At 45.2% G+C, this 27,690-nt stretch overlaps 1 protein-coding gene across 8 annotated transcripts in view; it reads left to right on the plus strand.

Moving 5' to 3' along the window:
* The first annotated feature begins 555 nt into the window (after positions 1 to 555).
* Positions 556 to 27,690, plus strand: part of FAM110B (family with sequence similarity 110 member B) — a 130,411-nt gene continuing 103,276 nt past the window's right edge. For all 8 annotated transcript variants that reach the window (XM_081258878.1, XM_081258877.1, XM_081258879.1 and 5 more), the window contains exon 1: positions 556 to 710. The gene's annotated coding sequence lies outside the window, so the exon portion shown is untranslated. The remainder of the gene's footprint in view (positions 711 to 27,690) is intronic.

The following is a 27,690-nucleotide window of genomic DNA, read 5'->3' on the forward strand; positions in this document are numbered from 1 at the left end:
CTTGACTTTGAAACATCAGCTGGCCCATTCTCTAGGGCCAGTACCTTGTGCTCGGAGATTGTTTTTTCTATATTCTCTACTGTCTTCTTCAAATCTTTTCTGGAGCCTTAAAAGTGCCTTCAGAAGTTTAGTCTACAAATACTAAGGCGGTCCGTCTGAGTATATGAAAGTTAGTCAACAGAGAATGTTGTCAGGCACCGGGATCTGGATGGACTGACTGGCGGGTTATCACGCTCACAGAACAGGCTCCGGATCTGGGGTTTCCTGGCGGTGGAGGTCCGGCGATTCTCCACCGGGGAGGGAGTGGGGGTCGAGCGCGGGGGGTTTGGAGGCGGGGCGGAGGTTTAGGGGCGGGAGCGAGGGGAGGGGCGGGGCCGGGGCGGGGCGCTCGGGGGCGTGCACACTCGGCGGAGCCACGCGCTCGGGGCCGCGGTGACTCGCTCCAAGTTCCCTCCCTCGCGCCCTGGCGAAGGCTGCCCGAGCCCTCCCACTCGGCGCAGACCGAGCCGCCGCGGCCGCCGCCGCCAGCCGGGCCCTCAGCCGCCCCGCGCCCCAGGCCCCCTCGGCCGGCCCCGTCCGCGCTCCGCCCTCCTGCGGCCCCGGCGGCCCGGCCCCCGTCCCTCGCGGGCCCCGACTCCTTGTCCCAGCAGCCCCCGGAGCCCGGAGCCCGGCTCGGGCCGCACCGCCCGCGGCCGGGGAGCGCGGCTGAGGTAAGGCTGGGCCGGGGGCCGGGTCGGGGGGCCGCGCCGCGCCCCGATCGCGGACAATGCGGAAGCCGCGCGCGGCCGCGGAGCCGCTGGGTCCGTCTCTGCCGCTCCGGCCCGGCCTGGGGCTCGGTCCAGCCGGGCCCGGGGGCCGCATGGCCCGGACCGACGCCGGCCGGCGTTCCGGGCCGCGAGCTCGCCGCGCGCCCAGGGTCGGCGGGAGGCCGGGCGGAGGCCGGGGCTGGGGCCGGGCAGGCGGGGTGCGCGGGGCGGGGGGCTGCGAGTGGACCCCCTCGGCCAGGGCTCCTCGCAGGGCCTGTCGTCTCGGGGGCTGGGTGCTTTGGGAGCATCGGGCTCTCCCCGTCGCGGACTGGGAATTCCTGCAAGAAATGCAGATTCAGGGGCTCTGAAAGTTTGTTTTTGGTGGCCCCCTCCAGCTCCATCCGTGGTCTCCGTTGTCTCGACTTTATTTGAAAGCGTACAGATTTGAAATGGAATTAAGTGACCCCTGGCGCACTCGTGCCCCGTCACGCCGCGGAGCTCGGAACTCGGCCGCCCAGCGCTTGCAGGTTGGGGGAAGCCGCCGAGCCCGCTGCCCAGCCCGGGGGCCCCGCTGGTGGTGAGAACCCGTGCGGCAGGGTGTAGACGGTGGTGACAGCTCTCCCTCCGTGCAAGCTGCAGGCCGGGCAGGGAAGCGGAGAGAACTTCGCTGTAAGCTTAAATCACTCTGGAGAGTGGAAAGCGAACACCCGGTGCCCGGCTTTTTAACCCTTTCAAGTTGGTATTCAGATGTATTGAGCCACAAAAATAAGCAGGCTTTATTTCCCGCAGGAGATGCAAGCTAACTTTGCGCTTTTCCTCCCGGCCACGTCCTGTGCAAAATCTGGCTCACATCTGTGACAACACTGCATGGCTGGCGTGGTGTGGACTACACACGGGTGTGATTCTGAGAAGGGGAATATGATAGTAGACTAAGCATTTTTGCAGTATAAATAGTAAATGACTGTAAATGACTTCCATTTTCTTCATTTCCCCTGTTGGCGGTGAAGATATTTATTTAGCCTTTCCCCCCCAATTTACACTTAGAGTCATTCCATGGAAAATACCTGTATTAACTTGTACTTGTTTTGTGACATCACCACCCCTGGTCGTTCCAATGAGCTATTTATTAAGCATAGTTTTTTTTAACATAAGGGTGAGTTAATGGTAAGCCAGACTTCTTCCTCGGGTTAACATTCCACTGACTTACCCTATGGTACTTAATTTATGGTATTACTATAGATGGTATTTTGACAACCTGATAATCCGTAAAGAGCTTAGAATAGTGCCCTCCCTCCGGAACACGGTGCTAGGTGCCAGCTGGTTTTAGTTTTAATTTGTATTACCAGTTCATGTGCTTTTTTTCTCTTTGGAAAATGGTTGTTTTGGTTTTTTAAGTCCCAGATCTTTTAAATCATGGTCTATTTTAAGTCTGCAGTTTAATTTTAGATCAGAATTGAGGTTAGGTTGTTGTTTTGCTTATGACGGACGAGCTGTTCTGTGTGTTCTTCTGTATGAAGTATAGCAGATTTGTGAGGACGAGAACACAGCCCTGCATCGGGTCGTATGTTTCGCGAGACTTCATTATCCTGAAGGGCCTACCTGTCTAAGGAAAAGCCTAGACATTAGGAGAAACCTGGGCTCTGAGCCCCTCCCTGAATCCCCTTGTTCTATAGGTTGAAGATCATACTTTGCATTCCGCGTTGCTGCTAGCAACAGCGGTTAGGTAACTCCTACCATGTCAAAAGGTAATAAAAGATAAATATATGTACTGTATACACATGCATCAACCAGAACATATAAATCTTACCCATGCTTTAAAATCTGCAGAGCAGAGTTTATAGTGTAACTAGCCAAGAAAAAATAAAACTACTTAATTGTTGTATGTTAGTAACCAAAAGATTATGTTTGCTGTCTAGATATTTGAAAAGATTGTCAGGAGTTTACCTTCATTCTGAGGTCGCCCCCGCTTTTAACTTTGAAGTGACATCTTTTTCATTCCTAAACAGTTAATTTAGCTAAGCCGAGGCTTGGCATTAATTCTTGGGGGCCCTGCAGAGCCAGGGCTGCTGTGCGGACAGTTGGGCAGTAGATGGTGCTGTGGATAATGCTGGTGGACAGACGTGTGCTCAAGAAAAACTGCAGGGATTCCTTCAGCAATTTCATTGCTTGCCCTCTCCCCAAAATATACTCTGTCTGCACTGACACTTCCTAACAATATTCTTAGGAATAAACTTTTTAAAAAGTTTGTCCTTTGTCTTTTCAACTTTTAAAGAATATTGGCCAGATTTTTCTCTCTGAAAGCCAGAGTATTCCAGGTGTTAAGACAAACATTGTCAAAATATTATTTAGTCGACTGTACCCTTTACTCTTATTTGCCCATAAAAGAGTAAGATTGACTGTGCTGAGCGTTGGGGATCTCCAACAATCCTGGACTTTTTTTTTTTTTTTCAGTATTTAACTTCTAGGAGAGAGAAACAAATGATAAGAAACCTACTTGCTTCTTGACTTTATTTAAGACAACAACTTCCCAGGGTGAATTCTCATTTATTCTGGTTTTTACCACCATTCTGCCTCCAAGTATGATGCAGTGAGAATTGCAATTCAGGCTGAAGGCTCTGGAGCTCTGCAAAGCCATGACTCATCCACGAAAACATATATTCATTCTACTTAGTACAGCACCAAGGAGAGGAGGTGCGCTCGGAAGAAGGGTTTTGTGGATTGTGATGGGAGTTATCTCTGCGGCTGGCGCGGGGACCGGTCCAGTCCCAGACAGATGACGGTGCGTTCCCTTAACTCCTCCAGCGCGGGGTCCTTGCTCTTATCTCCTTGCTGCAGGTGAGGCAGGTGACTCGGCTGAGTCACGGAGCTCAGAAGAAGCAAAGCTGATTTCATGTTGTAATGGTGATCTTGTTTGGTATTGAAAGCGTTATAGAAACACGCAAAAGTAATGCTTGAGAATTGTTCAGAGGAGAACACAAATTATGCCCAAAAATATTCATCGAAGAAGCTAAATGTAACATTGATTCTGAGCTTTGTCAGGATAAGTTACGGGGTGATTTGCATGGAAGATTTTGGAGAATAGTAGTTAAGAAATTTAGTTTCTCATTGTTCATGGATGTCATGGTCCAAATAATTAATTGCAGGTAATTAGTTACTGGCAAGGAAATGTATTGCAGAATACATTTTCATCCTGTTTTTAAACCGGGGTTTGTTTCTGGATGATCTTTTGTAATACAACATTAATGAACTTAAGTCATGCATATTCACTCCTATTGTGACATGTTTGGTTCCCTCCTACTTGTGAGAAGGGCCTGCATGGGATTTTCATATTTTTAACTTTTTGTGGTTTGAGTCTCACAAGGAGAATCACATAAGAACACAGCATTTGAAGACATCAGACTTGTTTTTTAAAAAATTTAAAAAAAAATTTTTTTAAGGAAATGTTAGTAGGTGAAACAAATTACTTCCTTTTTCCAGTATGATTAAACAATTCTAAAGTGGAACTGGCACTAAAGATGGGATTTTTAAAATTGTAAACACTTTAGGGAGAAGTTCAAAGGTGAATACCCAGCCGAAGGAAACAATACGTCATTTGACAGAGAGCTTTCTGGAAGAATTATAAGAATTCTGTGCTGTATTTTATACAGCAGGGCAAGATCAGTAGGTTTTGAAATTGTCCAGTTCCGGGTAAAGCTTTTCAAAATACAATTTGGAAGCATATGGGAAATTTTGGAGTAGTTATGTTGTAGTGCATTTTACCCCTCAGGGCCCCTTTAGAAGTTAGTTGCATCTTTTTGTCTTTTTCAGGAAGAATCACTGATATCCTTCAAAATGGTCATTCTTGACAGCAAGTTTTTTGTCCCATTGACTGGACTGTGATGAAAAGGAAGTAATTATGTGAAATAATGTAATTTAGTAATTTCTTCTATTATGATTGTTATATATTTTTTCTTAATTGTTATATATTTTTTCTTTCTTTATTATTTTTTGGCTGCGTTGGGTCTTCGCTGCTGCACGTGGGCTTTCTCTAGCTGCGGTGAGCGAGGGCTGCTGTTCGTTGCGGTGCACGGGCTTCTCATTGTGGTGGCCTCTCCCGTTGCAGAGCACGGGCTCTAGGCCCGTGGGCCTCAGTAGTTGCGGCTCATGGGCTCTAGAGCGCAGGCTCAGTAGTTGTGGCGCACGGGTTTAGTTGCTCTGTGGCATGTGGGATCTTCCCAGACCAGGGCTCGGACCCGTGTCCCCTACATTGGCAGGTGGACTCTTAACCACTGCGCCACCAGGTAAGTCCTGATGATTGTTACATTAAACAGATATTTATAGATTGATTGTGTGCCAGGTGCTGGGGATAAGCAGTGCCCAGGAAAGACAAGGTCCCTGCCTCTCTAAGGCATCCTAGTGTCAAGTGGGGCAAAATAGATGATAAAGTAAACAAGCAAATGAAAAGCTAACTCGAAGCAGTAATAATTGCAGTCAAGAGTGAGGGTGGTGTTCTCATCTGGGCTGGGTGGTCTGGGAGGGCCTCATGGAGGATGTTTGAGCTGAGACATATGTGAAAGAAAGAGGCAACCTCTGGAAGGCCTCTGGGCAGAGAGGACAGACAGCCTGTGCAAAGGCCCTGTGGCCTTTGTGAGGAACAGGAGACAGTGGCAGAAGAGCCAGGTCAGCAGGGCCTCCCTTGTAGGCCACCTCTGGATTGGAAGCTGCAGTGGAAACCTGCGTCCTGTGCAGGTGGTCTTACTGATTCTTACAAACCACATGAGAAGGTATTCGCAGATGCCGTTGCTTCTAGGTGCACTGAAGGCTGATGGTGTCAGAGATTAAGCAGACTGGGACAGCCACGATTTGTCAGGTTCAAGGGGAGTCACAGACACCGTGAGCACATTCAGAATGGGTGGCAGATCCCTTGGGAGTTCTGAGCTTTGTTTGTCTCTGTTACCCCATTGGGGGCGGGGCAGGGTGAGGGCTTGAGCACCTCTGCGGGGATTCCAGGCCAAACACTTAGCTGTCCCAGCAAATAGGTTAAGTCAGTGCCCAAGGGCCTGGGAGGGGACGCATTTCTAGTTGAGCCTGTCTGGGCACAAAGATCGGCTCTGTAGGTTGAACAGGTTACCCAGGCTTCTGGCACCTCAGTGTCCCGATCTGTAAAATAGGGAAAACTGCAGGAACTACTTCATGGGATCCTTGTGAGGTTTTAGGAGGATGATGCTTGCAAAGTACCGGGCACTCCACGGAGTTTGGTTGCTGTGGGTGTTACTGTCTCGTGGATGTCACCCATCCCTCCATCTGTCTTGTATATTCTTATCACACGGGTAACAGGCTGAAAGGCACTTTTTCAGAGACTCACCCTGACTGCTGAAGCTAAGGTTGCCCCTCCTCCAGCCACTCTGTGTCCCCCAGTCCTATGTTATTTTATTCACAGCCCTCATTCCTAAGGGAAATTGTGTACTTTGCTTACACGTTGTTATTAGTACATTTCTCCCGGTTGAGAGGGTCGCTGTCGTGTCGGCTGCTGTATCCACAGGGCCTGGGCCGGGACTTAGTTACCAACCGACTGTGCAGGTGACACTGCTGACTATGGGGTCCTTCCCACGGGAGCCAAAGGCGCAGCAGAAAGGCTTGTTCTCAGGCAGGGTTCTTCTCTGACTCTGTTTTTTGTGCTGAGATGATGGGCCTTCCAGCCCAGGTGTATAAACCCGGGGTCCAGTGGGCAGGCTCCAAGCCAGTCTTGAGAGAGCATTTTGGGGACGGGGGTCAGAGGAGAGGGAGAATTGGTATCTGGAAACGTGGATTTCTTGGGGTAGTGGGACATGCTTATGGCCTTACCCCGGCACTTCAGAGGGTGTCACCTGCTTCATCCATAAATGTCAGCGGGGGCTTGCCTAACACCTGAGATGCCAGCTTAGAGGCACCCACCTCCTTCTATAAACCACAGGAGGAAACATGGTGGGGAGGTGCACCCGCTGTGAAAGGGACCATGCTTGTCACACTGCTCCACCTCCCCGCTGCCCCCGGAAGCGGGCACTGAAACCAGGGCCAGAGCTGGCAACCTGGTGGACCTGCCTAGTCAGCACCCTGGACCATGGGTTATTCCCCCCCGTTTCCAAGTCATATCTTGTCACTAATGAAACTGTGTCCCATTATAATGACGTTTGTTGGTGCACTGATTTTGATTCTATATTTTTGTATTTTTCAAAAGGAAATCGTACCCATTTTAGAAATAAGAATATGTATATGTTCTTCTCCAGGCTTTCATCTTTCCCAGTACTTGCTTATTGGCTGTAGTCTTTGGGTGAAGTTTAGTGAATGAAATGTAAAGACGTCTTTTCAAATCCTTGTGCAGACACTCCACCATCCTAGAGGTGTGAGCCTGTTTATTTGCACACGTGCAAACTATCATCTTCTGATCCCTGGCTACCGGGGGGCCACCGTTTCCACTAGGGGGTCAGAAACGGACAGGTGGAAATGGGAAACTCAGTGGTGTCGGGAAGTACCGGTGAATCCTGACAGCAGTTCTGTGTTTTGACTACATCGTTAGAGCAAAAGGTGAACTGGGAGTTTCCCTGTGCACTTAACTCGAGTTGGGGATTTTTCAAATCCTTTTCATCTATCCCTGGCCGTTGCTCATTCAAATGATCACTGATTGGAATGTTGTGATGTTTAAGAATCAGATGTTTTTCTTCCCAGTAAATTTTGTTCTTGTTCAGTGACCATGAAGGAAGAAGAGAAATCGTTGTGTTGGTTTGGAATTTGACAAGTCCTGGGTGCTCTTCACAGCTTCTGTAAGCTTTGTTTTAACTTACAGCAGGACTGGAGTGTGTGACTACAAGCCTTCTGACAGTTTTTGGTCAAAGTGGCCACCGTCTTTTAGGGGATAGACTGGCTGTCTAGTAACTTAGTTATTTAATTTAACAGAGTTTTTTTTCTAATCCTTGTTAGTGAATTTATATTTGCAGTTCTTATAGGGGGAGAGTATTATAGAGTCATATAAATCTGTATTCTGTGGGAAGTTGGAATATTCTGTTAGGTCGTGCTAGAGGAGATTTGTGGTTTATCTGTAGAGTCTGGAATTTGGTTTTAAGAGAACTTTCCATATAAGTGATGGGAGTCCCACACATGTCCTATAGTTGGGGGGTGTGTGTGTGTGTGTATGAGAACTTCACTTCTCCAGCTCTAAGCCGTGTGTTCAGTGTGAGCTTCCCACGGGCCACGATTCCCCAGTTAGAAGCCGCCCTGCCCTTGCTCCAGCATTGAAGGGTTCCAGCTCACGTGGCCTGATGTGCTTATCGGGTTTCTCCCACAGGTATTTTTCCTTTCAGAATCCACTGGCACGGGACCGAACCGCTTTGGTTCTTAATTCCCCATTGCTATTTCCACATGCTTTTTCCAGAGTAATTTCAGCATGAGGCATTCAGCTGTTGAAAAGCTCTGTCCTTTCTTTGGATCTTTCCTCAAAAGTGTTTAGGTGAGTTCAGTTAATGATAAAGAGACTGCATCCCAAAGCCTTTTAATTCAGCGCGCCAAGACGTTATCAAACATCCTCAGACGTTTTGTGTCGGAAATACTTAAGGATCTTCATTTTAACTTGGATTTTTCATTTTACCAGGTAGTATTTATTATTCACATATACCTAGTGTTAGTCAGGGTTCTCCAGAGAAGCAGAACCAATAGGATCTCGGTCTTGATCTCCAGGAAGTTTATTATAAGGAGTTGATGGGCGCGTGCAGTTTTGGAGGCTGAGAAGCCCCAGGACCTGTCGTCTGCAGGCGGGAGACCCCAGAGAGACGAGGGCTCAGCTCCAGTGTGAGGGCGGGTGGAGACCCGGGTCTCAGCTCAGCCGGGCAGAGAGATCTCCCTCTCCCTCTCCCACCTCTTGTTGGGTTCAGGTCCTCCACAGATGAGACGAGGCCGCCCACACTGGGGAGGGCCACCTGCTTTACTCAGTGCACCAATTTGAATGTTAATCGCATCCAGAAACGTCCTTACAGACACACCCAGCACCACGTTTCACCAAATACCTGGGCACCTCGAATCCCAGTCCAGTTGATGCGTAAAATTGACCCCGACACGTGGCCAGTATAACCAAAGCATTTCAGGAACTAGATGAGCTGTGGTGAAAACATTTTGTAGAACTTCTGTTTCCCAAGCCTGTTCAGTGAACTGCCCCCCGGAGTGCTAAGGCCAGGGACCCGCCTCCATGAAGGCTCTCCCAGAAGGACCTGCAACGCTGCGCCTGTGCCTTGCCGGCCAGCACTTCCTGCACTCATTCAGTTGATCGCTGTATTTTACGATGTGTTCTTGGTTCCTGGTTCCTTTAGTGAGACAGTGAGTTCATCAGGGATGGAGGCACTGTGTGTATTTCTCCGCATGAGTGTCGCCTGCGCGAGGGAAACACGGTCGTGTTGCTGACACCCCTTCTCCTCCCTACTCTGTGTGGTCCCGGTGTAGCCCACACCCATGGAGATGCCCTTCACAGCCGTGAGCACAGAGGCCTAAGTCTCCACCTTATGGTTGATCCCCGACACAATTTACGTCCAAGTTTAAAGCAGTTACCTTGTGTAATTATGTCTGATTTCCAGTTTGTTTCTTTTGGGCCGCGGCTTGCGAGATCTCAGTTCCCCAACCAGGGACTGAACCCAGGCCACAGCAGTGCAAGCCTGGAATCCTAACCACTAGGCCACCAGGAGACTGCCTCCCTTTTTTTTTTTTTTTTTTCGAATGAAAGATAGGTGCCTTTTGTTAAGAGAGTTCCCCTCACTCTTATTTGGTCTTAAGATTTCAACCTGTTAGGGAAATGTCTCAAAACTTGGTGCTCTGTGATGAGCGCGATTGGTAGGATGGGGGTGGGAGGCTGGGGGGAAGGAGGTCCGAGATGGGAGGGGACGTATGTACATGCAGAGCTGATTCACTTCGTTGTACAGCAGAAGCTCACACACCATTGTAAAGCAGCTGTACTCCAATTAAAAAAAAATTGAAAGAAGAAACTTGAAAACATACATTTTTCTGGTTTCAGCAGAAGGTAGTTTTTAGATTTGATGGTAGATACTATTTATTGTTGCATAACCTAGTGAATATAGGAAGGAATTGAGTGCAATATTGGTTTTTTATAGGATTATTCATACCTCTGATTTTTCCCTGCCTTAGCCTGTGTAGTCAGTGATAATGATACGATATCAAGTCAGACCCTCATACAGTGTTTAGTACATCCCATCACTCTTTTCAGCGCTTTACCTATATTCTTTGTATTTGCGTGATGGCTCTGCTGTCTTCTGGTTGAAATAGTTGATGCATTTATGCTTATGTTTTTCAGTGACATTGAGCTTTAAGAGGTAAGTAACTGATCAGTTGCCTATAACTAAAACTTTAATTTCTCCCCGAGGTCACTTTTATGGTACGCGGGCCTCTCACCGTTGTGGCCGTTGTGGCCTGTCCCGTTGCACAGCACAGGCTCCGGATGCACAGGCTCCGGATGCGCAGGCTCCGTGGCCATGGCTCACGGGCCCAGCTGCTCCGTGGCATGTGGGATCTTCCCGGACCAGGGCATGAACCCGTGTCCCGTGCATCGGCAGGCGGACTCTCAACCACTGCGCCACCAGGGAAGCCCCCCAGAGGTCACTTTTAGATTGACTTGTTTAGAATGGTCTGGGCTTTGGTACAGGGCCTGGTGACCTTGACAATGGTGGGCGACCTTGGCAGGTTCCAATAGGCTGACTTTCAGGTCTTTACTAGACCCCAGAGGAGAGTTTTATCTCGTATCCTGATCTCCTTAGATAAAACTGGCTGAGGCCAAGGTACCTAGAGCTAAAATCTTCTCACCTGCCACGTTTCACCATTAGGACATGGATGTCATACTTCACTGAGCTGTTTTCCAAAACCAGTGTTCAGATTTTGGTCAGCTGATGCAGGGACTAGTGGTGTCACTGGCCACTGGCACCACTTCCATTTCAACACATATGTGCTTGAGTGCCTGCTGTTTGCCAGGGACCGTGCTGCTACTGGGTTGGGTGGACGTCGCGTCTTCACTCATCATGAAGCTCTGGGTGGCTCCGAGCCTATGGGCCTCCTCCCTTAGAACTTCAGCCTCATCTCAGCCATCTCTTAGAACTTCATTTCCTCAGTTCTGACCCCAAGTTCCTGCCTGTCATGGAGAATTGACGTGACCTCAGGGTGCTTCCAAACGCGTCCATCCTCTGAAATGTCCTGTTGCTCTTGTTGAAATTGTCAGCGTTCCTTGTGAGTGGGGTCCCGTGATTCACAGTGTTGCCCACTTGACGTGGGGACTGCAGCATCCGTGAAGCGAAGGTTCGTCTTTTTATTCTACGAGAAAAATACAGCTTCGGCCCTTTTTCTTTTTACCGTTACTTTCTGGCCCCTCTAACCACTCTTTGAACAAAAAGTACCGAGAGAATATTATTTCAGAAAGTAGTTTTTCCTTGCATTTGGAGAAGTAGCAGCAAAGCTCCTGTAAGAAACTGCCTTCTACTGATAAGAGCGTGAATTCCTCAAACCTAAAATAGCAGACCTAGTAGCAAGCAAGACAACTTTTGTCTGTGCTCGTAGATGTTAAATGCTTTGTGGTCTAATGAGGTAACAGTGTAGGAGCCATGGAAAGCTTGCCTTTGGGAAGGGGTGACTTCTCCACCCGCCCCTGCATCTGAACGGACGCTGCCACCCTGTGAGTGGGAGAAGCCTCCGGGCTGATGGCAGGAGGCAGGTCGATGTTCTCCAGCCTGTGCTCCTGCCAGCTGAGGCTTAGCGGCTCACCGTCACCCCATCCTGAAAGGAGGACCCTCATCCCCTTGGACATCCTCTCTGGGTTTTGCCCTCCATCTGATTCTGAAATGTCTCTCCTGCCCGGCCCAGCTCTGCGTTCCTGGTGTGCCTTCCCCGACCCCCAGGCCTCCATCCTCTCTTCTTTTCTGGCTGACCCCCCGCCTCAGCCTTCGTCCCTCTCCTGCCTCTGGGGCACTTTCTCCGGAATCAGCTGCGTCGCCCGCCTGTCACATTGCTCAGCTGTTCCAGGCACCCCCACCCCAGGTGCCCAGGACAAAGTCTTGTCAACCCACCGCCCAGGCCTCCCTGACTTGGCACCGGGGCCCCTCCAGCCCCTTCCCTGGGCGCCTCCCGTCCCCGCTGCGCCTGGCGTTCCCTCTCTCTCTGCTTCCTGAAGTCCCGGTCATCCTAAACGGCTCTGTCACGCCTCCTCTCTGATGCTTTTCCTTGACTTCTGTGGTCTGAATAGAAAGAACAGAGGAAACAATCACGCCTTTTGTGATGCTCAAGTAAGGTGAATGCAAAGGCGTGAAAGTATGTCTCTGCCTCGTCCCTCTATCGAGGGACGGGAATCATATCCAACCCAGTAGCCTCTCGTGAGAATCTGCTTCAGTCTTAGTCCACTGTGCTACCCTGAGAGTGGTTTGCATCTCAAGATTGAGGTCAAGGGCCTCTCAGTTGCGGAGGGAGTTTGCAGATGGGATCAAGGTTGCACTGTTGATAATATCCTGAGAGATCGTGGAGAAGACAGGGGGTGCCAGAATTAAAATAAATGCCCTGAATTTTCAGAAGACGCCAAGAGATCCTAGCCCTGCACTGTCCAGTGGGCTGGCCGCTGGCCATGTGACTGGCCTCAATTGCTATATCCTCTAAGCCTGAAGTACCAGATATTGAAGATTTGCTTGAAAAGAGAATGTAAAATAGCTCCTGAATAATTTTTTACGTTGCATGTTGACATGATGCTATTTTGGACGGATTGGGTAAAATATATTATCAAGTTTTTGAGTAAAATATATCATCAAGATAATTTCACCTGTTTTTTAAGTTTTTACTACAGCTACAAGAAAACTTAAAAGAACGTACACGGTTCACATTTGTGGCTTGCATTCTGTTTCCCTGGGAGGGTGCTGTTTTCGACTCTACGATTCATTGCCTTTCCTTCACATCCTTGGCAACATCCTACAGCACAGTGTGGAACAGATGGCTGAGCACTTGTAGGAAAGGAAGTAGTCAGAGCTAAAAGCAGGATAGTTTCCCGAAGAACAAATCATGCCAAGCCAACCTCATTTGTTTTTCGTAAGGTTACGAGGCTAGAAGATCAGAACAGTTCTGTAGATTCATATTTGAAACACTTCCTCTGATGAGCTCGAGGGCGATTTAGGGAACGTGGAGTTGTGGTTGATGCCATGGCTGTGTCTGTGGCTGATTGAACTCAGTTCCCAGAAGGTCGTATATATTGATGGTGGTGTCGGGAACAGGCTGGGGGAAGCTCTCAGGCTTCCCAAAGAGCTTGTTTCATAAACGAAGGTCATTTATGAAGATGTCAAGTTTGACCAGGTTTGGGTAGTCTGGAAAAGGTTACCCGTGCCAGCTGTGGTCTGGAACTCATTCACTGAGCATGTGTGTTGAGGATACGTGTGCCCAGGCACCTCGCTGGTTGGGTGCTGGGAGTGAGGACTAATGATGTATTGTCCTTGACCTCTAGAGTGACCTTCAAACTGTTGTTTCTGAAAGAACATTCTGGCTTTGCCCACTAGGTGCCTGTTTGGCTGCATCCGTACAGAAGTGGATGGTTCTGCATCTGGTCAGGGTTTTAGAACTTTAGTTGAAAGGTGTGGACCTTCTGAGCTCTTCACAATCTGAAGCTTGTGGGAAGTTCTTTCTCACGTTTATGCAGCCCATCCACTGCTCTCTTTCCCTCAACGTTCATCTTCCATGTGTGTAGGAAGTAGCTGTAGGCAGAGTTTAGGTGACAAGGAGTTATCGTAGACCCTCCTGGAATGGCCTTCCTGACCGAGCAGCCCTCTGGTCCATCCTGCCCTCCACTGTGGTTGGAGGATATGTGGTTCCAGAAGCGGCCACATGACACCTTTGCCTGTACTTTGGTGGAGATGTTGTCAGCATGTCCTGCATTGTTATCACTCAGTGTGCTCAACAACTTACACACTTACCAATTTGTCAGAAACATGCAAGGCAAGTCATTTGATGATAAATGGTAAACTTTAGGCAAAATTGAAGCTCGACTATAACAACTTAGTAGGAAATTATGGCCGGTTTCTTCTCTATCTTGTCCTGTTTCTATGCTTTAATTTTCTCTAAGTCCTGAAATTTTAATTTTCTGTTTGTCTCTGATTTTATTTTCTTTTTTCTTGAAGGTATCTCACATCTTTTTGTGAAAGAAAGCAAGGCGTAAAGTAAAACTAGACACTTTCTTAATGGTTATTTAAACTCTTTACATTGGGAAGGTAGGAGTTTTATATTTGACTGTATCAAGACTTTCATATTACCTATTTAGGTCAGCAGTGGGCAGCTTTCCAATTTTTTATTTATATATTTTTTTTGTAGATGAGAAAAATATTTAGAGGTTACATTTTTTTTTCCATTCAAAAGTACAAGACTTATTGTTACCTTTGTGTGGAGGAAGGGAGGGGCAGGATTCTTACAACTTAATTATCTCTTGGGTAGAAAATCTCAAAGAGAAGTTTGGTTATGTTTCTGGGCCATGAACGGGGCCCTCTCTGGGCATGTTTGGGTGATCGCAGTACCTGGCAGGCAGGCTTCTGGGCTCCTGTGCTTGCGTGGGGATGCTCGGGGTCCCCTGGGGTTATCCCATACCTTTCTCAGAATAGCCTGCAGGGTTGGTGTTTCTACTGTCCCACCTAACTCGGTGCCGAGAGCTGAGGTGGAATCTTCAAGGTGCTGGCGAGGGGCAGAGCTGGTCTAGTGCCCGCACTCAGGGAGCCAGGGCTGTGGCCTTGGCCGTGAGCGGAAAGAGAGGCCCTCACTGCCCTCCTGGCCTGGCCTTCCCTTTCCTGGGGTCATGCATCTCACCACCCCCGACCTGGGCTGGCAGGGTGGAGTAAACATCCCCACCTTTGTCTTCCCCGGTGGAGCTCCCTGCCCGGGGCTGCTCCCAGAGGCCCTGAGGTCCACTCTACCCTGGGCTGTCTCTTCTGCCCACCCGCCCTCCCCAGGCCTAGAGGGGCTGTTGATGGGATGGCAGGGCTGGGGTCCAGAAGGGGCTGGACAGTCAGCTGTCTGTCTCCCACGCCGAGGCCCAGATGATTTCCGTCCTGACACGTGTCAGCTTCACCCATAACCTGCTGTTGCTGTTGCCATTTCTAGCACCATCTTTTTTTTACTTCTCATTTTGGGTTTATTCCATCTCGTTTAGAAGCCCTGAGTCGGCTCCACAGTAGATTTAACAGAGTCTATTCAGGGCGCTGTCTCAGGGGCACATTGCTGGAAAACAAGGTCACCTCTCTCTTTAACACCAAGACAAACTGATAAATGCTTATAAGAGGAGCGAAGGAGCGGCCTTCAGCTCTGGAGTGTTTGTTCCCGTGCTGGGAAGGAGGCCGGGACCTGTGTCTCCTGGGGACGGGGGTTTTCTGTGCACTGAGATCTGGGCCTCTTGTGTGCAGGGTTATGCTTTTGCCCTCTGTTCTCTCTGGCTTGGCAAAGGGCCAAGCAAAATGGGGACTCTTAGGGTGAACTTGGTGTCACAGTTCTTCCTCGAAAGGCCCTTCAAGATTACCTGCTCCGACCGCCTGCAGGGGTGGGATGGGGAGGGTGGGAGGGAGGGAGACGCATGAGGGAAGGGATGTGGGAACAGACGTGTATGTATGACTGATTCACTTTGTTATAAAGCAGAAACTAAACAAAAAAAAAAAAAAAAAAAAAAGATTACCTGCTCCAGTGGTCCCCACCGTGGACCCCTTAAGGATACCTGGGATTCTGTAGCATCCGAGTGGGAACTGGGGGAGCACCCAGGTTGCCTCTGGGGGTGTCGGTGATGCACAGGGGGCTTGAGGAGCCCTGGATCTGGGCCGGTGACTCCCAGAGTGTAGCACATCAGAGTTAACCTGCAGGGTTAAACACGAATTGCTGGTCTCTTCCCAGAGTTTCTGATTCACTGGGTCCTGGAGGGCCTGAGACTTGGCATGTTTCATGGATTCCCTGGCGATGTTGAACCTGATATGGGGGAAGTCCTCATTCTTAAAGATGCGTGGTGCTTGATTTGAGAGCCCCCAGGCACCAGAAGACTTTGCAGGATCCTGGGCTGGAGGGAGGGTGATTGAGGGTGGATGTCTTATAGGGAGAATGTTGGGAAGACAGAAAGGGTTATAAGCTCACCCCGAGGAGATGAGCTGTGTGTCACAGGTTTTAACTTTCTCACCAAGAATCTGAAACAGAGTGGATAATTTTTAATGTAACACTTCTGCTTAATAAGCCAGGGATGTGTATGTTTTTCTGTAGCCACTTTGCATTTGTCTTTAGTCCGTGTGCATTTTCATAGTTAAAATATCAGTTCCTTTATGGTTTGCTTTGGGGGGGGGTACCATGTATTAAGCATGTTAAGACATCTGGAAGCAAAACTATGAGCTTCATATTCTATTTTAAAAGAAAAGAATTTTAATGGAAATCTGTTCTTGGAGTATATTCAGCTTTTATAAAATATGTTTAAATGAAGTGAGTGTAAGATATCTTTGTTAATTAACATCAAGACTTTGGACTGTGAAAATGTACTTTATTTCCTTAGATTAAAAAAATGTTTTTCTGATAATATCCTTGTCTTGGGAATTTTAATTTTTTTAGCTGAGTTAGTGCTGTTCCTGCTTTCAGACACCTTGGTTCTTTTTAAATTGTTTTAGAGTACATAAAATTTACATTCTTGGAACACTTTTTCTTATTTCAACAAAAATTAATGTAGGTACTATTAAATTGATTATCTTTAAATGAATATAGTGAAGATAATTTCTAAATTTAGTCTTAGGTCCTTAAGTAAAATTGCCCTCAGTGAGCTGAAACTTTTTTTTTTTTTTTTTTAGTTACAGGGATTTAAAGTGACATCTAGTGAGATGTATATTCTATAATTAAAATAAGTCCCATTTGGAAACAAATTTGACTCATAGGTAGAAGGTTGAACTATTTCTTATTATATCATTCAATGCATTCTATTTTTATGGTTTAATTATGTAGTTGACCCATTTAATCTGAGTACCTCACAAAACAGAAACTAGGGTATCTTTTAAACTATTTTAGAATCTGAACAATCAGCTGTCTCTTTGGTGAGTGTGGCCAGAGGGAACCAGAACATGTATTCTCTGTGTCCCTTTGATGATCTTTTTATCTATGAAATAGAAACTTTTAGATAAATGATTACACTGGGCAAAAAGAACACTAGGAGTTGAAGTAAAATCTGTATTATCTACTGTTGCATAATGAGTGACCCCAAAACGTAGTATCCCCAAATGATAAAGGTTTCCCATCTTCACATTTCTGTGGCATTCGGGTGTCTAGGGGGTTGCTGGGTCCACAGTCACCTGGAGGTGGGACGGGCCTGGAGGAGCTGCATCCGAGGTGGCCCAGCTGGGTGGCAGGTGGGTTGATGCTGCTCTAGGTGGGTCAGGAGAGCTGGGTTCACCCTCACCTGGGACCTTTCCTGGCACTCTCTGAACTGTTTTGGTTAGAGGTCAACTTCTTGGCCAGGGAAGCACCAGACGGGTGATCCTTCGCAGTGTCCCAGACTGGCTCGCTACCCAGCTTCACATATTTGTCCTGAGGTGCCACCTTGTGCCAGGAAGTGCCAGGCACCATGTTCCGTGCCCCCAGTGAGACGATGCCCTGAGCAGATGCGCAGGTGTGGGAGGGATCCAGCCCAGGGAGGCTTTCCTGAAGCGGGTCCCATCTGGGCCCAGTGAGATCTTCCTACCTCTTAGGGAAAGGTGGGTGTTCGGTAGGTGAAGGGATGGGCTGGCGGAAGGCTGTTGGTGTGGGAGAGATTCAGAGGGAAATTCTAGCCAGGTAGGTAGGACCAAGTCAAGGGATTAAGGCGTGAAATGGCAGAGCAAGCCTGAGGTGCTTCTGGTAGTCTAGATTTGCTGTGTGAGGTGAAATGCTTGAGCTGCAGAAGGAGTCGGGGAATGGAGAAACCTAGCACGGCAGGTGCAGGGCTTGCACCTCATCCTGTAATTCCGCGCTTCCGAGACACACAGTGTGGATGCGTGGTCACATTGTTCATTGTGTGCATTGTCTCATCATTCCTTTGACTAACGACTGAGCGCCTACAAGGTTTAAGGCTTTGCACCGTGCCCCTTACTCCCTCGAGGTGGACATGTCTCCATCTTGCAGAGGAGAGACTGGTTGAGGGAGGTGAATTGACTTGCGCCAGTTCATGTGGCTGGTGAGCACCGGCTGAGGGTTTATATGCCTCCATGTGAAAATGTAGAGTTAAATGCAAACTAGATTTTCATAAGAATCACCCGAGGCACATATTTAAAACAAAGAGTTCCAGCTCTACCTTAGAGTTATTTATCTGTAGGGGAAAGGCCTCGGGGGTACTGAGAATTGGTGGAGTTGAGAGCCTAGCTTTGCTTTAGGCTGGGACTTTGTCTCAGTGTGGGTGGGAGAATTGGGGGAGAGGGGAGGTTATATATGGGTTGAGAGGCATGGAGACCAAAGGGTTTATTGGGAAAATTCTGAGTGACATTACAGGAGTATTTTCTTCTAAAAGATTTCCAAAGTTTCTAAAACATAAATTGTGAAAGAAGATACCCATAAGCTTCAGTATCGTGGAAAGCAACACACCATTTGATTTTTGATAATTGATTTGATTTGGTATTTGTCGTTTGGTTTGATTTGATATTTCATTTGAGTGAATAGCTGAAAGGTGCTAATGAGGTATTTGATACGTATACTGGAACCAAAAGCTGAGAAATACCTGAAAACAAGAGCCCAGACCAGTATTAATGTCCTGGGTTTCCTTAGAACTAGAGAAAACCGTAAAGAGTAAATTCCTAAGAATTATTTTAAAAAGGTACTTTGGTGTTAAGGATTGCTCTGTATTTCAAGTTTATTTAGAAAAGAACACTAGTTAATTATTATGTTTTTAAATGCTCAAACCAATATATTCATATTTGTTATATCCTTATCAATTTTTTTTGTCTACTTCTATCAGTCATTGTATGAAGAGCTGAAAATCTCCAGCTATCCAACTATGATGGTGGATTTGTCTATTTCTCTCCTTAGTTCTGTAAATTTTTGCTTTATTTAGTTTGAGGTTCTATATTAGGTGCATATACATTTAGAAATCTTAATGTCTTTGCGTTGAATTGACTCATCATTATGTAACGTGCCCTCCTTATCTCTGGGGAGACTTCTTGTCTTGGAGTCTACTTTTTCTGATCGTAATGTAGCCATACCAGTTTTTATGATTCGTGGTGCATGATATCTATCTATATCTATCTGTGTATCTCTAGATATATAGACACAGATACCTATGGATATACACACAGTCATGCACCATGATATATAGCATGATATAGTATATATCGTATTACTATATTTTATAAACATATATATATGTTGTATTCTTTTAGTTTTGACTTACCTGGTTTTTACACTTAAAGGATGTTTCTTATAAATTGCATATAGTTAGATGTTGCTTTTTTATCCAGTCTTGACAAACTCTCCCTTTTAATTGAGGATTTTCTCCATTTACATTTAATATAATTATTGATGTGGCTGATTTTAAGTCTGCTCTCTTGTTATTTGTATTCTGTTTGTCTGATGTGTTTTTTTCTTCTTTCCTGCCTCATTTTGAATTAATCAAGTATTTTTTAGTATTTTATTTTACCTCCTTGGCTTTTTAGCCAAGGTTTGGTTTTATATTTTACTGGCTGCTCAAGGGATATTTATACAAACATGTAAAATCATTGTCTACACTGAATTAATATTACTACTTAACATTTAATCTAAGAATATTGCTACTATGTATTTCCATTTACTTTCTTCCCATACTTTGTGCTGTTGTTATATATTTTACTTCTACATATGCTATAAACTCCACAATATATTATTATGCTTTGCTTTACAGCCAATTACCTTTTTTTTTAAAAAAGATACCTTTTTACATTTATCCCCACATTTATCATTTCTGTGTTCTTCATTCCTTCCTGTATATGTGAGTTTTTCTATTTGGTACTATTTCCCTTCAACCTGAAGAACTTTTTCAATCATTTATTGTAATGTGGGTCTGCTAGTAACAAAGTGTTCAGCTTTCATTTAACAGGAAACTTCTTTAATTTGCCTTCATTTTTGGGGGGTAATTCTGCCACATATAGGATTCTAGGATGGTAGCTGTTTTTTTCCTCTTCGCATTTTAACTATGCTGTTGCATTCTGCTTCCCTTGTCCCTGATGAGAAGTTGGCCATCATTATATTTGTTCCTAGTGTGTCTTCCCCCACCCCCGCCACTTTTTAAAAGTTTTTTCTTTCTATGTTTTATTTTCAGCAATTAGACTATGATGTACCTAGGTCTGGTTTTCCTTGTATTTACCTGGGATTCATTGAGCTTCTTGGGTTGGTGGGATGATTTTATCAAATTTGGTACATTTTATTCACATTTCTTCAAATATTTTTAATCCTCTTGTTCTCTTTCCTCTTCTCTAATTACCATATTTTTAATCACAATAAATGATACTAATTCCCAAGTCACTGATACTTAGTTCGTTTTTTCCTGTTCTTTTTCTCTGTTTAATTTGGAAAATGTAAGGTTACTGACTTGTTCTTTTGCAATGTCCAATTAGCAAGTCTATCCAGTACATTTTTAATTTCAAATATTGTATTTTTACTCCTAGATTTTTATTTAGTTCTATGTTAGAGTTTCTTTTGTATCCTAAAATAATCAATCTCTTTTCCCATTATATACTTATTTTCCTATAAATCCTTTAACATATTTATTATAGTCCTTTTAAAGTACTAACTATTAATTTCATTAATGGGGTCATCTGAGATTCTGTTCTCATTAACTGTGTTAATTCTTAATCATCGATCACAGTTTCCTATTTACTTATATGTTTTGTAATTTTAAAAATTGTATGACCGGGGTTGTGAATAATGTACTAGATTGAAGTATAATATTTTGTTTCACTTGTCGGAGAGTGCAAGGGTGGAGTGAGATGTGGACATTCAGATCCCTCAGAATCGAGCTAAAGTCAGAGTTACACTTCTAACTAGTTTGAGTTCACCTAATCTGCCTTTTTCATCTTTGTCAGTATTTCAGCTTGGAGAGGGTAGGACTACAGTTTTAGCTATTTTTGATTTGCCTTTGGTTTCAGAGATGGAAGCATCATAAGAATGTATAGGCTGTGTGATTTCTTTCTGTTTTCTAAACTTTATACCGTTACTTTCTCAGATAATTTTGGGGGTTGGGGCAGACTTTCTAGGAAAGGTGTTTTGCTTTTCACTTGTTGTTCTTGCAGATTCCAGTCTCTTCTACCAGTTCCCACTGTTGTGTCAGGCTTGTCTGTCCCTCCCGTACCTGCCGAGTCTCTCTGAGGGCTCCTCCTCCCCTGATCCAGGCTGGCAGGGCACAGCCCTCAGATATGGAACCTCCATGGGCTTTCAGCTCACCTGCACAGGCCTTTTTTCTTGTTGAAATTAGGATCATTAAGGCTCCTTTGTATTTATTCCTCTTTCCTAGGCTCATAGAAAAGTATGTTTTCATTTTGTCCAGGTGAAATTTCTTGTTACCATGAGATCAAAGGCCTTTCATGTGCCCTGTATCTTAACTGGAAATGGAAGTTGTACATGCATTTTTTTTTAACATCTTTATTGGAGTATAATTGCTTTACAGGGGTATGTTAGTTTCTGCTTTATAACAAAGTGAATCAGTTATACGTATACATATATCCCCATAGATCCTCCCTCTTGCGTCTCCCTCCCACCCTCCCTATCCCACCCCTCTAGGTGGTCACAAATCACCAAGCTGATCTCCCTGTGCTATGCAGCTGCTTCCCACTAGCTATCTATTTTATGTTTGGTAGTGTATATATGTCCATGCCACTCTCTCACTTTGTCCCAGCTTACCTTTCCCCCTCCCTGTGTCCTCAAGTCCATTCTCTATGTCTGTTTCTTTATTCCTGTCCTGCCTCTAGGTTCTTCAGAACCTTTTTTTTTTCAGATTCCATATATATGTGTTAGCATATGGTGTTTGTTTTTCTCTTTCTGACTTACTTCATTGTGTATGATAGACTTTAGGTCCAGCCACCTCACTACAAATAACTCAATTTCCTTTTATGGCTGTAAATGCCTGAAAGTATGAAGTCCATCAGTGAGTTCCCTTGCCCTGTGGCCCTGGGTTGGCCCATGGAGAGCAGTGGCAGAAGATCAGTACCCAATTGAATGTATTGAGTGACATTCTTCTAATTTTTCCTTTTCTCAAGACTAAAATTTGTGATATCTGTGTTATTCTAATGGGCCACCACTGGTTACTGATAACTGCCAACAGAACAGGATATCTGAAAGGGAATAAAAAATAAAATCAAGCATTGTTCTCTAGGACTTGCCCCGAGACAAACTCCTTTTCAGTTATGAAATTGCCTAATCAAATGTAGGTCAGAGAACAGGAAGAGTTAAACATATGGGCATAAAGTGCATTCATAGCTGTCGTGGTCTCTTTGGGTGGCTCCCCAGACTGGGTGGCTTGCCCAGCAGACATTTACTTCTCACAGTTCTGGCAACCGGGAAGTCCAAGATCAAGGTGCAGGAAGATTCCATGTATCATGAAGTCTGGCTTCCTCGTTCATAGACAACAATCTTGTTTCTGAGTCCTTTATTGGCAGAAGGGGCAAGGAAGCTCTCTGGGGTCTCTTGTATAAGGGCACTAATCCCATTCCTGAGGGCTCCATCCTCACGACCTAATCACATGCCAGTACCATCACATTGGGGCTTAGGATTTTAACATATTAATTTGGGGGGAACACATTCAGTCCATTGCAATAACGGTCCTACTACTAATGGTTTAAAGGTAATGGATTATTTACCATGTTTCAGGTTCCAAGTCAGTGGTGTTAAATGTATTGTCATTTAATTCAGAACAAGTATACCTTTTTTTTTTTTTTTTTTTGCGGTGCGCGGGCCTCTCACTGTTGTGGCCTCTCCCATTGCGGAGCACAGGCTCTGGATGCGCAGGCTCAGCGGCCATGGCTCACGGGCCCAGCCGCTCCGCGGCATGTGGGATCTTCCTGGACTGGGGCACGCACCCACGTCCCCTGCATCGGCAGGCGGACTCTCAACCACTGCGCCACCAGGGAAGCCCCCAGAACAAGTATACCTTTAACCACCAAGATATAAATACTACCTGGTTTAACCACTTTATTTGATGATTAATCAATTTATTTTCTATGTTTTACATTGTCCTATCAATCCCTTTTGATCAACCCATAATATTTTAATCTAACACCTACTTTATTTTGGGCATTGATTTGAGAGTAGAACATGATGGACATAAAAGACTTCAAAGACTGTGAAACATACAATTTAGTTAGAAAAGTAAGGGTTACATAAAAGAGCCAAACAGCCAAAAAATGCCACAAACGATCATATACTAAATGCCCTATTTTATGGAGCAAGCCGTATTTCTTACCATGCCATTTAGTAGTGCCATTAAGATAGCAGAACTGCCTTAAATGTAACGGGGCCATTAATTTGATGTTTACTCATAGCGTCCCTCTTTCCCTGCCAGTGCTTCCTATTGACATTCATTTCTCAAAGCCCTAAAGGTAGCCTATAGCAGACACTGAAGATGAAACGTTCGGTCCTCGGTGAAACTTCACCCTGACTTATTTTACAGGCGTGCCAGTAGCCTGGCTCACACCTCCCCTTGCTCACATGCTGGGGGGCAGCGCTGAAGGTTTGAGGGTTGCACCAGGGAGAAGGGGGCTGACAGCAACCTTCTGCAGGGCTGGCGACACTCGTCGTTCTGGAGGAGGCCTTTGCAGTCAGGCTCTTCTTGTCCTCACCACAGTGGTGCATATTTCGCCCTTCCATTCTTAGGGCTTCACAGGTGAAGAGCACCTGGCTCCACGTTTCTATCCTGAAGCTGTTTTCCTGTGACCTGAAAAGTAGAGCGGTGCCCATTAGACACCTGCTACCCCACGGATGAACCCGGATGATATGGTGCTGACTGGAGTGAGCAGGTCACAGAAGGACCATTACTGTACCATCCCGCTTTCAGGAGGTACTTAGAAGAGTCCAGTTCCTAGGGGCAGAAAGTAGAGTGGTGGTTGCTAGGGGCTGGGGGAGAGGGGAAAGGGAAGTTAATGCTTAACCGGTACAGAATTTCCGTTTTTCGAGATGAAGGGCTCTGGAGACGGATGTGATGGTCACACAGCAGTGTGAAGGTACCTAATGCCACTGAACTGTATCCTTAAAAATGGTTACAATGGCAAATTTTATGTTATATGTATTTTCCCAGACTAAAAGTGTGTAATACTATAAACCAGGATGCCTCAATAAAGCCCTGCTTAAGTGTTCACAAAAAAGCACCCCATAGATTGTGTTACATTTTATTGCTATTATGCTGAATTTTTGTAGGAGAGCAGAAGATACCAGTGCTGATGTTGGCACTGTTCTCCACTTGCTTGTTAATGAGATGAATAGCTTTGTGTTTAGAGAAAGCTAAAAGCAGAGAAGCTTCGGCCTGAAATCATTGCCACCTGCTCTGGAAAGCACTTGAAGGGGACACCAGTTACATTTCTCACCTAGACAGGAGAGCCCCAAACCTCAGGGTTGTGAAACAGGTTTGTTCTCTTGAGGACCAAAAAATAATGTAGGAAAGCTGTGCTCATGTGCTCAATGAGCATAAACTGTCTTTCAAACAGCTTAAGTGATACTTGGAGCCCCTATAGTCCAACACTGACTATACCATGGAGACTAATATTTTAAGAAAAAAAAAGAGGAGACTTTAATCTCATCAACGCTCTCTCTTATTTGGTATTTAGAGATGCCCAGGAGGATGGAAAATTGCCAGTTTATAATCATAGCAGAAAAACAGAAATTTGTTGACAAAATTTCTTGGCAAGATATTCTAGGGTTATTAAATAATATTACATAATTTCTATTTTTGTTTTTCAAGGAACATAGTGACTTATTTAATAGATAGTCATTTAAAAAATATAATTTATAGAAGTAGAATTATCATATGACCCAGTAATGCCACTGCTGGGTATATACCCAAAAGAATCTAAAGCAGGGTCTTGAAGAAATATTTGTACACCCACATTCATAGCAGCATTATTCACAATAGCTAAAATATGGAGGCAACTCAAGTGTCCACCAAAGGATGAATGACTAATCAAAATGTGGTCGATACACATGATGCAATAATATTTAACCTTAAAAAGGAAAGAAATTCTGACCCATGCTACAACATGGATGAACCTTGAAGACTTTATGCTAAGTGAAATAAGCCAGTCACAAAAAGACATACCATATGATTCCACTAATATGAAATACTTAGGCAAATTCATGGAGACAGAAATTAGAATGGTGGTTGCCAGGGGCTGGGGGAGAGGGAATGGGGAGTTATTGTTTAATGGGTCTAGAGTTTCAGTTCTGCAAGATAAAAAGTGTTCTGGAGGGCTTCCCTGGTGGCGCAGTGGTTGAGAGTCCGCCTGCTGATGCAGCGGACGTGGCTTCGTGCCCTGGTCCGGGAAGGTCCCACATGCCACGGAGCGGCTGGGTCCGTAAGCCGTGGCCGCTGGGCCTGCGCGTCCAGAGCCTGTGCTCCGCAATGGGAGAGGCCACAACAGTGAGAGGCCCGCGTACAGCAAAAAAAAAAAAAAAAAAGTGTTCTGGAAATGGATGGTGGTGATAGTTGTATAGCACTGTGATGTATTTAATACCACTGAACTGTACACTTAAAAATGGTTGGGCTTCCCTGGTGGCGCAGTGGTTGAGAGTCCGCCTGCCGATGCAGGGGACTCGGGTTCATGCCCTGGTCTGGGAATATCCCACATGCCACGGAGCGGCTGGGCCCGTGAGCCATGGCCGCTGAGCCTGCGCGTCCGGAGCCTGTGCTCCGCAACGGGAGAGGCCACAGCAGTGAGAGTCCGGCATACTGCAAAAAAAAAAAAAAAAAAAAAAAAAGGTTAAGATGGTAAATTTTGTATTATATGTATTTAGCACAATAGAAAAATTGAAAAAAAAATTAAAGATCAGCCTCCAGATAAGATAAATGCTTTCTGCCTTAGGTTGTAATGAGTTCCTTATTCCTATGTTTTTTTTCTTGAAAGAAATATTTTTCATAATGTAGGTTAGTAAGGGATTTTGCACATAAAAATTTGAGTAACTAGAAAATACATGTTTTGTACAATGGTGTCTGCTGGGTAAAGAAGAATAGTAACTTTGCTTTTTTAGTTTTTTGAGCAACCTCCATACTGTTTTCCATAATGGCTGCACCAGTTTACATTCCCACCAGCAGTGCACAAGGGTTCCCTTTTTTCCACATCCTCACCAACATTTGTTATTTATGGTCTGTTTGATGGTAGCCACTCTGACAGGTGTGAGGTGGTATCTCATTGTGGTTTTGCTTTGTCTTTCCCTGTTGATCAGTGCTGTTGAGCACCTTTTCATGTACCTGTTGACCATCTGTATGTCTTCTTTGGAAAAATGTTTATTCACATCCTCTACCCACTGTTTAATTGGGTTGTCTGTTATTTTGATATTGAGTTGTATGAGCTATTTATATATTTTGGATATTAACCCCTTATCAGACTATCATTTGCAAATATTATCTCCCATTCAGGAAGTTGTCTTTTTTGGTTTTTTGGTGGTTTCCTTTGCTATGCAAAAGCTTTTAAATTTGATTAGGTCTCATTTGTTTAGTTTTGCTTTTGTTTCCTTTGCCCAAGGAGACAGATCAAAACGTATTGCTACAACTCATGTCAGTGAGTGTGCTGCTTAGAGTTTCTTCCAGGAGTTTTATGGTGTCCGGTCTTGCATTTAGGTCTTTAATCCAATTTGAGTTTGTTTCTGTAAATGGTATGAGAAGTACAGTGACTTTGGAAGAACCGTGCTGACCAAACAGAAAATCTCTCTTAATATAGTTTGGATTTGGGAAATCTCTGGTGTTGTGCAAGTTTGAAAATGTTTAAGGAAGGAAGCTCCTCTGTTCTATACTAGTCCCACAGAGTATGGCAAGATCACTCTTGTTTACGTTCAGGTTCCTGCATCTAAATAACAGTCCCACCCAGCTGCTGCTGGTGTTTAGTCAGGAACCACTATAAACTCTGTTTGCTTTGTTATTTTACTAATCTTTTCTAAATGAGATATTATTTCCAGCTACTGACTCAGAATCATTAAAACCCTGGAAAATGACAATACTCGTAATCGGGTTGTAACCAGTTAATACCATACTAGGTTTAAAAACATGTATTTGGTGCTTCTCTGGTGGTGCAGTGCTTAAGAGTCCGCCTGCCAATGCAGGGGACACGGGTTCAAGCCCTGGCCCAGGAAGGTCCCATGTGCCACGGAGCAACTAAGCCCGTGCTCCACAACTACTGAGCCTGCACTCTAGAGCCCTCGAGCCACAACTGCTGAGCCCACGTGCCACAACTACTGAAGCCCGCGCGCCTAGAGCCTGTGCTCTGCAACAAAGAGAAGCCACTGCAATGGAAAGCCTGTGCACTGCAATGAAGAGTAGACCCTGCTTGCTGCAACTAGAGAAAGCCCGCACGCAGCAACGAAGACCCAACACTGCCAAAAATAAATAAAATAAAAAACCCAGTATGTACAATATAATCCAAAATTTAAAAATAAACCATGTATTTGTATGATAAGCTGTGTGTCAGAGTCCCATTTTGAAGAGTGTTAAAAATGAACATTTGAGGTGTGCAACACTCTTTTTAAAAAATGTATTATTTAGAACCAGGTGCATTTATCCTTGAAAATAAAAAAATCATGGCACTGACGTAAGTGTTTTACAGGTTTTTCCATTATGACATTCTTCAGAAATTTCTGTCTTGGATATATGTGGGTTTGCTAAGTGTTATTGTGTCTAAAGAATCAATGAACAAAAGTGATGGGATACGTCTGAGTGAATTTAATGAAACTTTTCAGTATACTTCTTTTTAAAAAAAAAAAAAAAGCCTAGAGAAATAGAGGATCT

This window comes from Mesoplodon bidens (genome assembly GCF_964165515.1).
Source record: "Mesoplodon bidens genome assembly, chromosome: 16".
NCBI lineage: Eukaryota > Metazoa > Chordata > Mammalia > Artiodactyla > Ziphiidae > Mesoplodon > Mesoplodon bidens.